Source organism: Pagrus pagrus, assembly GCF_965226575.1.
Source record: "Pagrus pagrus genome assembly, chromosome: 5".
Classification (NCBI taxonomy): Eukaryota; Metazoa; Chordata; class Actinopteri; order Spariformes; family Sparidae; genus Pagrus; species Pagrus pagrus.
The window spans coordinates 29,095,786-29,110,332 of record NC_140189.1 but is presented as its reverse complement, the minus strand read 5'-3'; the positions used below and the strand labels follow the sequence as shown (position 1 = coordinate 29,110,332).

Below are 14,547 nucleotides of genomic sequence, written 5' to 3'. Positions count from 1 at the left end.
AATATCCTTAGTAAAGAGAGTCCTGAAATATTCCTGTGTATGTTTTTGTGGATTGTGTGTTAGCTAATGTGTGTTCAGGTCCACACGTCCGACCTTTTGAGATCTGACTCATGTCAAATCATCCCTAATCCACTGTCGTCCTTATCAGTGAATGTGTACTCTGGATATCCCTCTGCCGTCCCTCCCTGTGATTGGTTGGCTGTGGGTTGATCTATGTGGTGTGTAATGTTTACCTGTTGCAGGCAGATATTCTCCAGGACACGTAGGAACACGTCCTGGCTGGACGTCAGTGCTCTGTACAGTCATGTAGTGGAGCGTAAACCTATGCAAGTTACCTAAAATTAAAATTACTGTTTGGTTGGTATGGTTACGGTATAAATAATGTTATCTGTAACGTGTTTCTTTAAATGCAGTGATGGATAATGTGTCCTATATCCTGCATAATAAATTATGTATATAGCTTTGATTTAATTGTACAATTGTCTGGCTAAAAATATGATTATTCCGGAGTGCAATTATTTATTTATTTCCACACCAGTCAGTTTTGTCATCAGATAAAATAATACTGTGTGACTACAGCAGTGTCTTTCACTTCTGGTCCCAGGGGCGCGCTGCCCTGCATGTTATGTAATGTTTCCCTGCTCCAACACACCTGATTCAAATGAATGGGTCGTTATCAGGCTTCAGTTACACCCACCTCTTTCCACATACAACCTCATCCCCACCTTACCTTAAAAAATAAAAATCAATTACTTGTATTTTACATGTGTATTGCACCATGAATTAGCATGAGTAACTGTTTGTTTTTGTTGGATGTCTGTTTTATCAATTCATATTATACTGATACAGAACAAAGACAGAGAGTTAGCCTTCACCTTTATTATTCAAGTAAAAAACAAATCTACATACATATGTATAAGATACGCATTTTAAATCTCACTGTTTACAACAACAAATCTACCGAGCCCGGGAGTTGACATGGTGCGCGCGCGAGTTACTATCTTGCGTGCGCGCCACGGCTCCGAGAAAAACGGACGCCATCTTGCGCACCTGCTAACCGTTAAAGCTAACGTTAGCAAGGACAACAGCATAAGGACAAGAAGGGATAAACTACCGAGCAACACCAGGACACTTTACTACTGCTGAGTGAGTATTTCAGTAACAGTATTGTCTCCTTATTATCAATGTCTGACACTTACAGTAGCTGTTGAAAATAGTTAAAAACATTCGCTATTACAAACATTTTTCACTAACACCAGATGCTAACGGCTAACTATACATTAGCTAGTTAGAGTCTTTCTTTTTTGATTAAACTTTCCAAACAATAGAAAAAACGTTTGGTCTATTTTAATGATAACACATCGATTTGTCAGTCATGTAAGTAGAAATGTTTTATTATGCAGTCCAGCACAACTGAAATGTAAACGTTAAAGTTAGCTAGCTCACTAAAATATTAGCCATGCAGATAGAGATTGTGATTTAAGCTTGTGCCACTGTGGCACAGAGAGGTTATTTTATCAGGTGATACTAAGTTATCTGTATCTTTTGTTATCACTGATGGACGGATAATTATTTTTTCTTTGAGTACCTTTTATGTAAACTACCTTCTAGGTTTATCAAAGTGTTTTGATCTATTTATTCTGTCTATTTATCTTGCTGAAGAATGGATGTCTAGCTCTCTATATAACGTATTGTAAGTTTATTTATTCATTTAATGGAGACGTGGAAGCAGATAAAAATCCAGGGCAGCCAAGGTGACAGTCTGACTGGACCAGTCAGCCTCATTTTACTGGGTGATTTTGTGCCCGGAGGCTGATGATGTTGCAAAGTGAAAGTGATGTTTGAAGTGAACCTGTCTTAATGCTGATGTTGTCATTATTCTGAAGCCGTTACATTCTGCAATCAATATTTACTTCATAATAATACGTGAAAGCTAATAACTTTTCTCTTGCCAGTTAAAATTAAAGTATAGGGACGATGCCGCCCTTCTTTTTGGGTAAAAAAGGTACAGCAGGGTATAAAATGACACCACGTTACCTTCATTTAGCAACCAGAACTTACAAGAAGTGCATTGAACCACCGCTTAAAATTATAATTGCATCTCATATAATAAAAGCAATGTGTGCTCTTTTCAGCATTAACCTCCCGGCCCTTGATCATTTTCTCCACCCTCCGGCCCTCCTGACTCATCTCCACTGTGTCTCCCGGTGGCATCCACGGTCAGTGTGCTTTGTATATTGCTGATGTCTAGTGTTTACTAGCCTTACACGCAATGTTAGCCAGAGATGTCACCTCCCGACACACACACACACATATACATAAAGTACCCGGGTGCACGCATGCACATACAAGTCACACAGAGATTCACACAGAAAGGGGAGCAAAGACTTCAGGGTTTGTGTTTGATAAACAATTCAGTGGAGATAATTAGTTGATAAGACATCACTTTGATTTACTGTAGGGACTCGACTGCATCTATTGCCTGCAAGCAGAGCCTCACTCACGAGCTTTGTATTACCATATGTTGAATTTTTAATCAATTAACGTCCTGAAGGAGAAATGAGAAAGTGCAGATTCGCTCCAGTGGGAATGTAAGGGCAAGGACAATTCTCTGATATTTGCATACGGCTCACGCTTGCACTCTTTGTGCACAGTTTTAATGTTTTGCTCCTGTATGGCTCGAGCAACTGTCGGAAAAAAAACTGTTGTCTGCCGCTTCTGAAGTAATTAGTGACTCTGACCACTCAGACAGCTGGCCAATTAAATGTGCTCCTGGCGGCTGCTGCTGCTGCTTGATGTGTGCTGGGCTTCACACAGAGGTGTAGATGGGAGGACAAACTCATCTCTCCGTAGTGGTGGGGAGAGATGCCAGGAAAGCTTGGCTGTGTCTGACGGTGCTGTGTGTCTGTGTGCTTCTCAACTGGCTGTGCGAGCAGATAAGAAAAGGAGGCAGAGGGAGAGCTGCTGATTCTGGGTTTATTCCACGAACCCCCCGCCTTCTCCTGGTCCGTCTTTCTCTGTGCAGCTGCAGGTCTGGGAGCTGACCTGCATTAAGACATCAGAAACAGCCTGACGGGCTAATAGGAACAGTTTTCTCGAACATCTTCAAAAGCTTGTTAAACTGTGGAGTTTTGGCAGCGATTTAAGGAAATCTGCTTTTATGGTTTAAATAGAGTTCACCTAATCTATTTTGGCAGATTAGAAATGCCTGGACATCGCCCAAATGCTTCCTCACTGACTGATGTCTCTGTGTCCACACTAATGTATTTATTAGACATGAACAAACATAGCCTCTTTCTGTTACTGAATGAATGAAACTCATGAGCCAACATTTCTTAAGTCCTGTTACTTTTCATGTATTGTATTACTTTTCAATGCATGACTCAAGGCTGAGTACAGTATTGTGCAAAGATGAGTTAAATATTTTTCATTCTCAAAACTTCTTTTGACTTATACGTTTTGTTGAAACTTGCCTGAATAATTCTTTCTCTTTTATTGTAACCATTTTGCTTTTATTGTTTTCCATAAACCCTCTGATGCTGATGGGAAAATAGCTTTGGTTTGGAGTGGTCTAGCCAGTGGGCATCTGACAGTGATTTGCTGATCCTGTGCAATTGCATGATGGCTCTCATCCTCTAAGGCCACAGGGCCCTATACGAGCCGGCCAATCACTGCCCCTTGGCACTCTGCTGTTGGCAATTATAGGTCAGTGTGTGTCACGACATCATTGTCTTCCCTTTGAATGGCTCGGTACCAGCTCCTGCAGCAATCAGTTATGTTTTTTCTCTTTGCTATTTCAAGTGGAACCGAAATCCACTAACAACATGACCGCTGTTTTCTGACTCATGATGTTTGAGATTGTTTTTGCCAAACCCCAGGCAAATGAAACTTTACTCATCCGTTCAGTCTGAATTGTTATGGGTCCTGTTGCACAAGCTGAACATAGGTTGTACTGCTAAGTTAACTGCTATGTTGTAGCTACTTAAGCCCCGTCAAAGCCTGTTCAACACGGGAATGCTGCAGCGTTATTCTGGCTCGATTCTGGCAGTGTTGTTTCGCTTTTAAGCTGGCCAACCAAATCAGCAGAATAAATGTCAGAAATGTACATTTCTACAAAACCAAAGATATGTTGAAACGGTACATTTCTTAGGTTTAGGTGCAAAAACACTTGGTAAGAGTGACGAGAAGATCACACTTTGGTTAAAATACCTGTTTTGGTCGCCACAAACATGGCTGGAAATTGTCCCGAGACGCGTGTACCAGCTAACAATGCTTGTTTGCCTGTTAGATCATTAATAATTAATAATGTTAATTAATTTATTGCTTGTGTTGTATTTTGGTATTAGTTTTGTGTGTCACACATAATGGTGGTCATTAAAGATTTAAACACCAACAAAAATATCTGGTAAACATTCATCGCAGAGGAAAGTCAACACCTAAACAGTTCAAGGTTTCTTTTATAAGCAACTGCCTGTTAACAGCATCAAATCCCAGAATATGCAGCATAAAATGACAATGTGCCCTCATCTAATATGGATACAACTGTACAGCAAAAATAATAAGCGAGCTGTGGATGAAGTCTGTCACAGGCACTCTAATCTTGGTTTAATCATCAAAGACATCAAAGTTTTTCTCTGGCTCCTCGGCTCTTTTATCCTTCCGCCATTACAACTGTTATTAGAGGAAAGACTCTTTGAGGGAGGTGTATTTTAAGTTATAATTTGTATGGTGCAGCCCTTTATTATTACTAAGTTAAAGAGAAATGTCGGCATTAATTTAACTATAATCGAACTTGCACATAGCTGGTGCAAAAGCCTTCATGTCGTCACAACTGCATCGGCTAATTTTGGCCTCTAAATCGTTATACAGACATCGTTTTAGTGACAATACATTTAGCAAGTGAATAATAGCTTTCTAAACAAAAACATTCAGCCTCTTGACAGATCAGGGAAATACCTCGAGGGTAGTGAAGTGACTCATGTTGTTGTCTGTCACTGAGTGTCCATTTGGCCAAGAGGTTTGAACCGTTAACGCCTTTGTGGTCGCATGGCAGCCCACAGAGCGAAGTGACGCCTTCCTGACAGGATCAGATCAGCCCTCAGAGACACGGCCTCTTAACTGGCTCTAACAAGATAATAACACTGCACAGCTCCCCAGATCAGCAGCAAATTGTTTCTTTAAGTGCTTTGGGTCAGGGGAGAAGAGGAGTGGGCTTTACTGACGTGACCTTGACTGAATCTCATCAACGATCTTTGTAAAGTCCAGGATGTGTTATCAGATAATCTTTGCCATGCTCACAGCTGATAAACATGTTGTTTTGGGTGACACCCGTATGATCGGCTCACTCGCTTCCTGACCCCGAGCGTACCATGTGTACATATGTGTGTGGCGTGGTTAAAGATAGGGCTATCGGAGAAAACCTCAAGGACAACTGGACGCTTTAGATTTTTGTTTGAAGCTGTTTACATCCTTTGTTGTTAAAAAAACAAACTAAAGGAAGGCATAAGGACGTTTTTATGTTACAAGCATCCAAACAATAGAAAAACATTCCTGCAGAGTCATTGCTCAATAAAAAGTTTTAGCACGTTAAAACATGACAGCACAACACAAAGCCTGGCTTTAAAATGTCACATAAAATCCCAGAGGGTTCCTTGTTTACCACCTCATATGTGACTTTAAAGATTTAACTTAGCTAGTGTTCCCATACCGCTACACGGACAACACACCTCCATGCTCGTGTAACCACCATTAAGAAGGAATGTCAGCGAGACGGGTGCCAACATTTCTCTGTGTAATAGGAAAGGAAGTGTCCTCTTGGCCCCCAAAGAGGACATTTAAGTAAGGGCTTAAGGAAGTCAACAGTTTATATTGTAAGTCCATCCGTCATCAATGTGTAACGTTCTAATGATGGGAAAGTTATGACCCTGATGATATTAGGCTACGGGCCAGTGCACTCACTTTGTTCCTGGCCTGTGAGCTAAAGCTAATGTGGCTAAGCTGCACAGTGTATAGATTAATCCTCAAGGAAGTCTTGGCTCATTGACAAGTTCAGAGAAAGGTGCAAATTCACTACACACCATTGTCATTTCCTATTCATGTTTTTAAAGAAAAATACAGTAAACACTTGGCAAATCTTGGGAAATCATTCAGCTACTAGTTCCTTTTTCTATATGTCACCCTGTTTTGCATACACCCCCCCTCCCCGTCCTGTGTTTGTGCTGGCTTTGTTTTTACGACCACTCCAGTGATCCGTCGCCGCTGCAGAGCTGCTGGTGTTAACACAGCTGAGGTGCATTATAGGCTGTTGTTGCTGCCTCTTACCTGGCTCCAGGCTCTGTTTGCATTCAGGAGTTTTTTGTGTTCACTACAGAAACAGATGCAGAATTGTGCATACAGTTCCTTCACACACAAACACCATCTTTGAGACAATCTTTCACAATGACAATGACCTCTTTAAACTTTAAACATCTCCCTGCAGCCAGTTGTCCACCATAAAAATTAATACAATTAATTTAAAGAGTTATCTTGCTTCTTTTTTGCTGTTAGTTGTTTCAGCATTGTATGTTGTAGCTAGATAGCAGTCAAAAACTGCCCATCAGCTAACATAAGCTGTAGTAAATAATAGCCTGAAACGCTAGGTTGCAATTTCCTTTTAAGCTCATCATATGTACAGTATCTTCACTATACATCTATCACCTGAATCGGTATCACATGACATTCAGTACTGACCAGTAATTTGTCTGTAAAACCAGCAGCAGCAGCTAACATAATGTTAGCTCAGTAGCTGAAGGAGAGGCTGTTGCCACTAAATATCAGTAGAGTGCAGACCTCAGCCAGGCTTACAGTACATTTTTTATCTAGTGTCATGCCTAACTTTAGTGAATCACAACATATTGGGTATGGAAATAATCTGCAGACGCTTTGGTTCAAGATGAGACCGAACTTTTCTATGGATGTCAGTTTTTGAGACACGACAATAGACGAGGTAAACTTAGGTTAGCCTTGTTTTTAGCTGAGCCAATTGCCAGAAAAATTCCTTTTGTTACGTTAATGCTAGCAGAAACAAACTGAAACAATTGTTGAGGACTTGCGCCCCTACCGGCCAGTTAAGATGAGTGAGGAGTCAGTACAGCAGTCGATGGCGGCAGAGCAGTCAATACAAAAGGTTTTTGACTCACTGCAACCATGAGAGGTCCTCAAGCAAACGGTCAAAAATATGCACAGAAAATATGAGGTTGTTGAGTCAAGAAGCATGCAAGATTAGTTGATAGACAGACCCGACCAAACGAATGACCCCCTCCAGGTTTGTGCCTTGCAGGGATAATAATTCCAATCTTGAATGCAGTGATAAGAATAATGAAGTGAAGTGGGCTGCCCTGGTGGTCTCGGGGTTAAGGCAACAGCCATGAACCACAACATCCCCGGTTTGTGTCCGGCTGGGGACCTTTGCTGCAGATCATTCCCCATCTCTGTCTCTCTCGCCTCATTTCCTGTCATGTCTGTACCGTTGGCTATCTAATAAAACCATTAAATGCTCCGAAAATAACTAAATCTAAAAAATCAGGAACAAAAAGTACTTTTAAACGTCACAGTGATGTTATCAAAAAAAGGGAGCTACAGTAAAGTTGACCTCAGATTAAACTGAATTGATTAATTAATTTGTTGATCAACTAAAAGTGAATCTTCAACTATTTTAATCATCGATTAACAGCATGAAAAATAATTATTTGAGCATAAATAGCAAAAAAAGACCAGAAGAATGATTGATTAATTAGCAAAATAACTAGTATAATAGTTAATATGAAAAGTCATCACAAGATGCAGAACTTAGCAAAATACTCAATATATAAAAAATGTTTGGAACGAGTGAGTCAGTCTTGGCTCAAACACTGCAGTCACACACCCTTTTGAATCATCTTCTTGTTGCTATAACTAAAGATAAACACTGATAAAAATAATAAAAAATGTAATCAAAACTTTTGCACCACCTGCTCGTTACATGTGTGCTTAATTTGCAATCACAGTTTGCACATTCCGTATAATTTGAGTCCGTGGAGTCCAGGTGGTTGAGCGACAGCAGCGCGCTGGGTAATGTCCATCATTGTGGGTTTGTCAGCGGTTCTGTTGGCTTTGTTGGTGGTATTGTGGGAGAGCCAAATGCAGTTAAGGTTTTTATGATGTGGCAGAAGTTGATTCTGGGACTCTGTGCCAAGAGCGATCCAGATGTTACTCCTACGGTCTGTTTCTGTTCCATACATACATTTATACATACGTTCAATTACCAAAGGCGCAGAGCACGCATGCTTGCGATCTTTTAAACGTACTGCTTTTTCTCTCGCTGAAGGGATGTTGTCAATAATTTAAAGAACCCCATGAGAGTATCTGACACTCATTATCCGCAGTACCTCGCTCATCATCCTGGGTTTCTTTCTCTCACAACAAACCCAACGTACCCAGCGTCTTCCCTCACCCACCCCCACTCTCCCAGCAGCGTACTGGTGGCTGGCAGGCAGTGACACACATTCCAGCAGTGACAGTGAACAGGACTGGAGCCGCTCTCGCAGATGGACCTTGAACTCTTTAAAGGGACGTCTGGCTTTGCAGCAATGCCCCACCGGCGGCACTCACTGCCCGGCTACAAACTGTAACTCTATAGCCTCATTGTCACGCTCCATATCCTCCCGGTGACCCCGAGCCCAATTATACAGCTGACCCAGGCTTGATGATATAACCTTGGGCGTCTTTTGGGGGCTGCTGGGGCTCAGGGGTGCACCTCTTGTCCATCATGACATGTCAGCTCTGTGCGTTAACCAGACACTTCCCTGAGTGGTCCCAGTGGGGGTTTGGGAGGAAGAGTGGCTCCCATGCAAAGCCTAGAACGTTTCAACACATTGACTCACTGGGGCTTATTTAGATAAACAATATAATGAGAACGTAGCGTGTGTGATGTTGTAAAACTCTGAAAATGCAGATTCAGAAATGGGTAAGCAATAATAACAATCTGTGTCTTGCTTGACTGTAATAAGTGAAAAAATCTGCCAATGGGACGTGACAATTATCTAAAAACATGTCACTATATCGTCCATGTGGTTGTGTCTTATCTTAAGTGTAATTGGTAAGATTTTAAGTTTTTGCAGTGATATTTTACAGGTCTGGAAGTTTCATGGTTAGTAGTTGGTATTACCAACAATATATACATTATTTTTTTAAATTACCCCCCCAAGTTACCACAATAATTACCTCAACATGACTTGATAATAGTATTCTGTTATTTTCCAATAAGCAATTAGTAAATAGTTGCTGACCTGCAGAAGTTAGACAGAAACTTGCTGGAAATTAAGATGCATCAACTCACTTTAATTTAGAGATTTAAATGGCATGAGGAGAAGTTGAGCAGAAACCAGCTGATGTATCTTGGAAATAAAAGAAATTACCAGCTATTCATTAACTGCTTATTGGAGAACTTCAGTTGGACATTGCACATTTTCTGATAACTTAGCAGTGAGGACTGGAGGAGCCTCCATTATATGTAAATATGACATGTAACTGTATGCAGTCTGGATCTCAGTGCATCTAGACATATCCATAGTCTCCATGCATGCTCAGCAGCTGTGATGCATTAATGTGCAGCATGCTTAGTATGCACTATAAGCTCTGGAAAGGCTACCTGTCACTGGTGAAGTGTTCCTTAATGGATGAGGAGTTGATTTACATTTCCAGAGGCATGTGCATACTGCAGCGAATGAATTTCTACACGAGATTGCACTGAAGGTAAAGGTTAATGGTCGTGGCTGTCAGGTAAACATGTTGATGTTTTGGAGCGGTTTTTGTAGAGTTTCAGGACGGGTTCTGCTACACGAGGGTAAAAGACACAAACAACTGTGCTGACTTGAGCACTTCTGTTGAGTAATGAGGAGGCTGATCTCTTCTGATTAGAGGATCCTATTAGGATTGATCAGTTGTGAGTGGGCTTGTTGATTTCACTCGGCTGTGTCACTACCTGCACTGAACAGGGAGGATGACAAATGTTTCTGCCAAATGCAGTTTTACTTAATGTCAACCTCACACTTTACTCTCTTTGAGCGTTTAACTTCTGCCTAGTGTTCAGCAGCTTGATAATGACGACTAGAGCTACAATATTAGGTAAACTTACATTTTGCAGCTCCTAGAAGGATTTATATGAAATTTGGTACAGATATTTATCATGCCCAGAGCATGAATCAAAAATAACTTTGGTGATCATCTGAGTTTTCATGCAGCTCCACAAGCAGGTAAAAGTTTTCACGTATCCAGTTAAATATGTCCACCTCTGCAAGATTGTTATTTTTTTAATTTGGTGCAGACATTCATGCACCAATGTTATTGTACTTTGTTTATAGTGTTAATTAGCAAATATTAGCATCCTAAGATGCTAAACTGAGATGGCAACCATGATAAAGTACAGTAAAGCCTCAGAGAATAGCTAGCATGGCTGCAGACTCCTCTACTACTGCAAGGAAGGAATTTTTTGTTGGTTCTGGCGATTCGGTGAACAAAAGATGATAATGGTGAAATGAAGTAAATTTAGTTTTAGTACTGTACCATGAGTATACAAAGCAGCTTCTATCAGCAGGCAGTGACACTCCTCAGTTCGTCCTCAGATCTCTTTTAATTTTATGACTTGTCCAACCAGGATAAGTCAGAATCTGACCCATGACAGGCATCTAGAACAACAATAATCTATGTGAAAACAGCCAATCTTCTCTGTGATGGTCTCGTTTGCTTATGTAGATTGTTCAGTTTTAATATGAGACTGTTTCATACCCAGTTAAAAGTCCTCTGTAGTACGCTTAATTTCCATTCATGTACACATTTTCATTTGTCAAAAAAAGACATGACACAGTGCTTTCTTAAAATAAGATTTTTAATATTACTTATTATCATAAAGATATATTTACACACTTTACAGAAATAGAAAATAAAAACACAAAGCTACGCATGAAAGGAAAAAATAAAATAAGTACTCCAAGAGCTAAAGCTTATCTTTTATAAATTAGAAACCAAAAGTTCAAATATGTACACAGTATTTCAACCATTTCTGATACACTTGTTTTATTTATTTATTTATGTCATTTATTTTTGCCCAGTTCAACATCAAAACAGAGACAGGGACTGTACATTTGGCCTGGTGAGTAATATGAGCACACACCATAAACAGAATATAAGTTTCAGGAGTAATACATTGTCTTTTTAAATGGTATCTGCTTGAGACCTAGTAACACTGTTGCGATGGCGTGTAAACCTACAGACTGCATCTCTCCTCAGATTGTTCTGAATGTAGCTGATCTCGGACACAGTGGTTACATAGATGGAGAATGTGTCGCAATCAAGGCAGGAGGGGCCTGTGCTATTCTGGGTGGAGGAAGTCTCATTTTGAGGCTCCAAGATAATGACAGATCTTAGTCATTTCCCATGGGAGATAAAATCTAGTTATCCTTTGGATTGCCCAGCCGGTGGAAATGTGTGAATGCATTGGATTGAATATCAGCCACTTGATCTTGCAGACACCCACTCTGAAGGCCAACATGATACAGTTTGATGGGCTCGGAGATTCACAAGGTAAAATCATGGAATGTGTTGCGTGCCAGCTCTGTTTTCCATTTCCACAATGGGTGAAATGTTTGGTTCAGTTTAATTTTAAAGGAATTTTATCTGGTAGAGAACTGAGTATAGAATGACAAGAGGATAAAAATACAACAACATAAAAAAAAAACCTTGTGTTTTTCTGTCATCTTTTTATGACTAGAACTAGAACGGGAAACAGAGATCAGTGGCTAAGCTAATATTTTAAAACCTGCTGCTAGCTTATTCTCGTCTCCAACCAGTAACACAAATCTGTCTCTCTGCTCATCCCCACTCCTTACACACTCCCAGCCAAATGTATTTGGACAAAAAGAACTAAATACAAAGGGGCAAGTTCTCAGAACAAACATTTTTCTACCAGGAAAACATGCTAACAAGTGCATAGGAACATTACTCAGGCCTTGTGATGGTCACAGAGAAGAGGAACTGGAGAGGAAACATTGAGAGGATAGGAATCGTTTCTCTTGTGTAAGCCTTGCTGGAAAAGACCATTAAGGAAAATGGTTTTGCTCCCCGAGCATAATGTATTGGTTTACCATTTCAGTTTGAGCCTGGACGTGCTTGTCCTTCCACACCACAAGGCCCATTAACCTGATGTGCAGGGGAGGACTGTGGGCTATCATCTACAAGAAAAGAACGCCTGAAAGCTTTCACGTGTCCACGACATATTGTGCTGCAGACTACTTTTCTATTTTGTTACATCCACAAAAGATACAGCTTTTCACACTGTATTCAAAAAGTAAGCTTTGGACAACCAGCTAGACAAGAATCAGACAAAAAAAATTGTCACAATACACTGGAAAACCAATCCATACCAAGAGACTCTTGTTTTCAGGGTGTATTTTTCCAGCAGCATAATGGAATTGCAAAAGTGCAGCCTTGCGAACCCATACGGAGAAGTCTTGGAGCAAAGCCACGTCTATTCGTTGGGACTAGTTGACACCAGAGGCTTTGGATCAGTGGGATATTTGGCTTTTGATTTTTGGATTCAACTGATAACCAGACCAAGATCAAAAAGAGTACTTCACATAAACATTGGTTTGCTCTGGTCTCTGAAAGGGCAGCATGGCTGGTGCAGATGGTGAGGATACATTCATGAAGAACAGTGCGGATACAGACGTTGCTCGGCTCCGTAACAATAACTTCTGAGATGGGGGAAATATTGATTTGAACCCCTTTGTCATGACCCAGTCTACTTCCAGCATCCCAACTCCTGCGGCTTTGAACTTCCATCCCCAGCTCATATCTCCCTACTATCTTCCCCAATAATACATGAGACATCCTGAGCAAAGCAGTCTCACTCCCGAGGAGCATTAATGAAATCTACATCTCTGTCTGAGAGGGTATGAAAAAATAATGGTGGAACTGAAATTATTACTCTTCACAGTGCCCTAGGATTTAATACATTTTTAATCAAGGTGATCTTGGCTGGGTGGATTACCACTGTGATTTTAGATGCTCTCTTAATAAAAGCTTCTCATGCTGGGACTGAGAAGCCTCTGCGTTTCATTATAATATTTGCATGAGACATGGCGAGAGGGAAAAGGTGTTGAGAATCTAGGTTAACCTGCTGGTTGCTTATGTGGTCAAAGCTGAGTTGGATAGAGGAGTGTTTGCTGATTGAATCGCATCAGATTTTCACTACTAGGAAGTTTCTCCGCTCTCCTAATACACAACGAATGATTGCAAGGTGGCTGCTCTACAGGTTACAGTCCTAATATGTTACATGGTTACACACTGAATCAGCAGGGGGTTGAGGATTGGAAAGGGGGGAAGGGTGTGGTTTCAGTCTAAGCCAATTTAACAATGAGCTCAGACTAAGTGGCCCCGGCCAGCCTTGGGGAGATCCATCTGAGAAAGCTTAACTCGAGGATTTAATGAGCGTAATGATCAAAGCCACGACCACCTGTGCTGTGGAGGGGCAGACTAGAAAGGCAACTGTACCCAACATAACGTAGGGAAAGGATCACGACTAGGATACATGGCTATACTGGTGAATACATAGAGGGAGAGAGTAACGATACAGTATACGAAAATATGCTCATATAAGCTTTAAATGTACTGAATGTTTGTGTTCTGTTAAATAAATGCACAAAATAGACTGCTCTAGTACAAGCCTCTATCACAGCACCCTGAGAAAAAAGAAAACTACTTAATTAAACACAGAAATAAACATAAACAGTAATATATTCCAGTATGATGGAAAGGCATAGCATTTCGTCAGTGAAAGATATCGGTCAAAGGGTCAAAACCAGCCTTATGCTGAATGTTAAAACAGCCAGAGCACTAGTGGTAGGCTGATCATGGTGACATATTAACTGAGCTGATATTTACTTTGAACTGCTTCTTTTTTTTGGTCTAATTTAGCCGTCCTCCTCGTGGGATTTCCGTTTGCAGAAATTTAAAAATGCATAATGTGTCAGTGTATCAAGACTTCAAACAAGAGGTAATGTGTTTCTCCCTAACCTTTCATTCCTTCGTTCCTGGCAGCATTGCGGAGAAGGTTATTATTTGGCACTTCATTAAAAGGCAAGGCAGCCTGTCGGTGGAGCAGACTGCCCCTGCCAGTTAACAGTCGTGTAGAGCAGCTGCGTGGGGCAGCAGTGTGGTGAGAAGGCTGGGGGGGATTGGGGACAGGATTGGGATTGGGATTTGGGGTCAAAGGACTCATCCAAGGTGGGACATGTTACAGTAACCTTGAGCGTGTCAGTAATACCCCTCCCGGAGGTGTTAATGAGTTCAGAAACACCAAAATAGCTTTGGATTAAAGAATCTCCTCAATGAAGGAATTATTCTGTCACTCAAATAGATTGTTTTGACAATATGTGCTCGCTTTTCAGTCCAACTTTGCTTTGCATGTGGACGTACTGTCATTAGGAGGTACAAAGCACCATTAATAATGATAATTAAGTGATGTTATAATGT

General features: G+C 40.8%; 1 protein-coding gene across 2 annotated transcripts in view; it reads left to right on the top strand.

The window, feature by feature from the left end:
• Positions 1-1,035: 1,035 nt before the first annotated feature.
• Positions 1,036-14,547, top strand: part of xpnpep2 (X-prolyl aminopeptidase (aminopeptidase P) 2, membrane-bound) — a 99,860-nt gene continuing 86,348 nt past the window's right edge. For both annotated transcript variants that reach the window (XM_084353382.1, XM_084353381.1), the window contains exons 1-2: positions 1,036-1,146; positions 2,136-2,219. The gene's annotated coding sequence lies outside the window, so the exon portion shown is untranslated. The remainder of the gene's footprint in view (positions 1,147-2,135; positions 2,220-14,547) is intronic.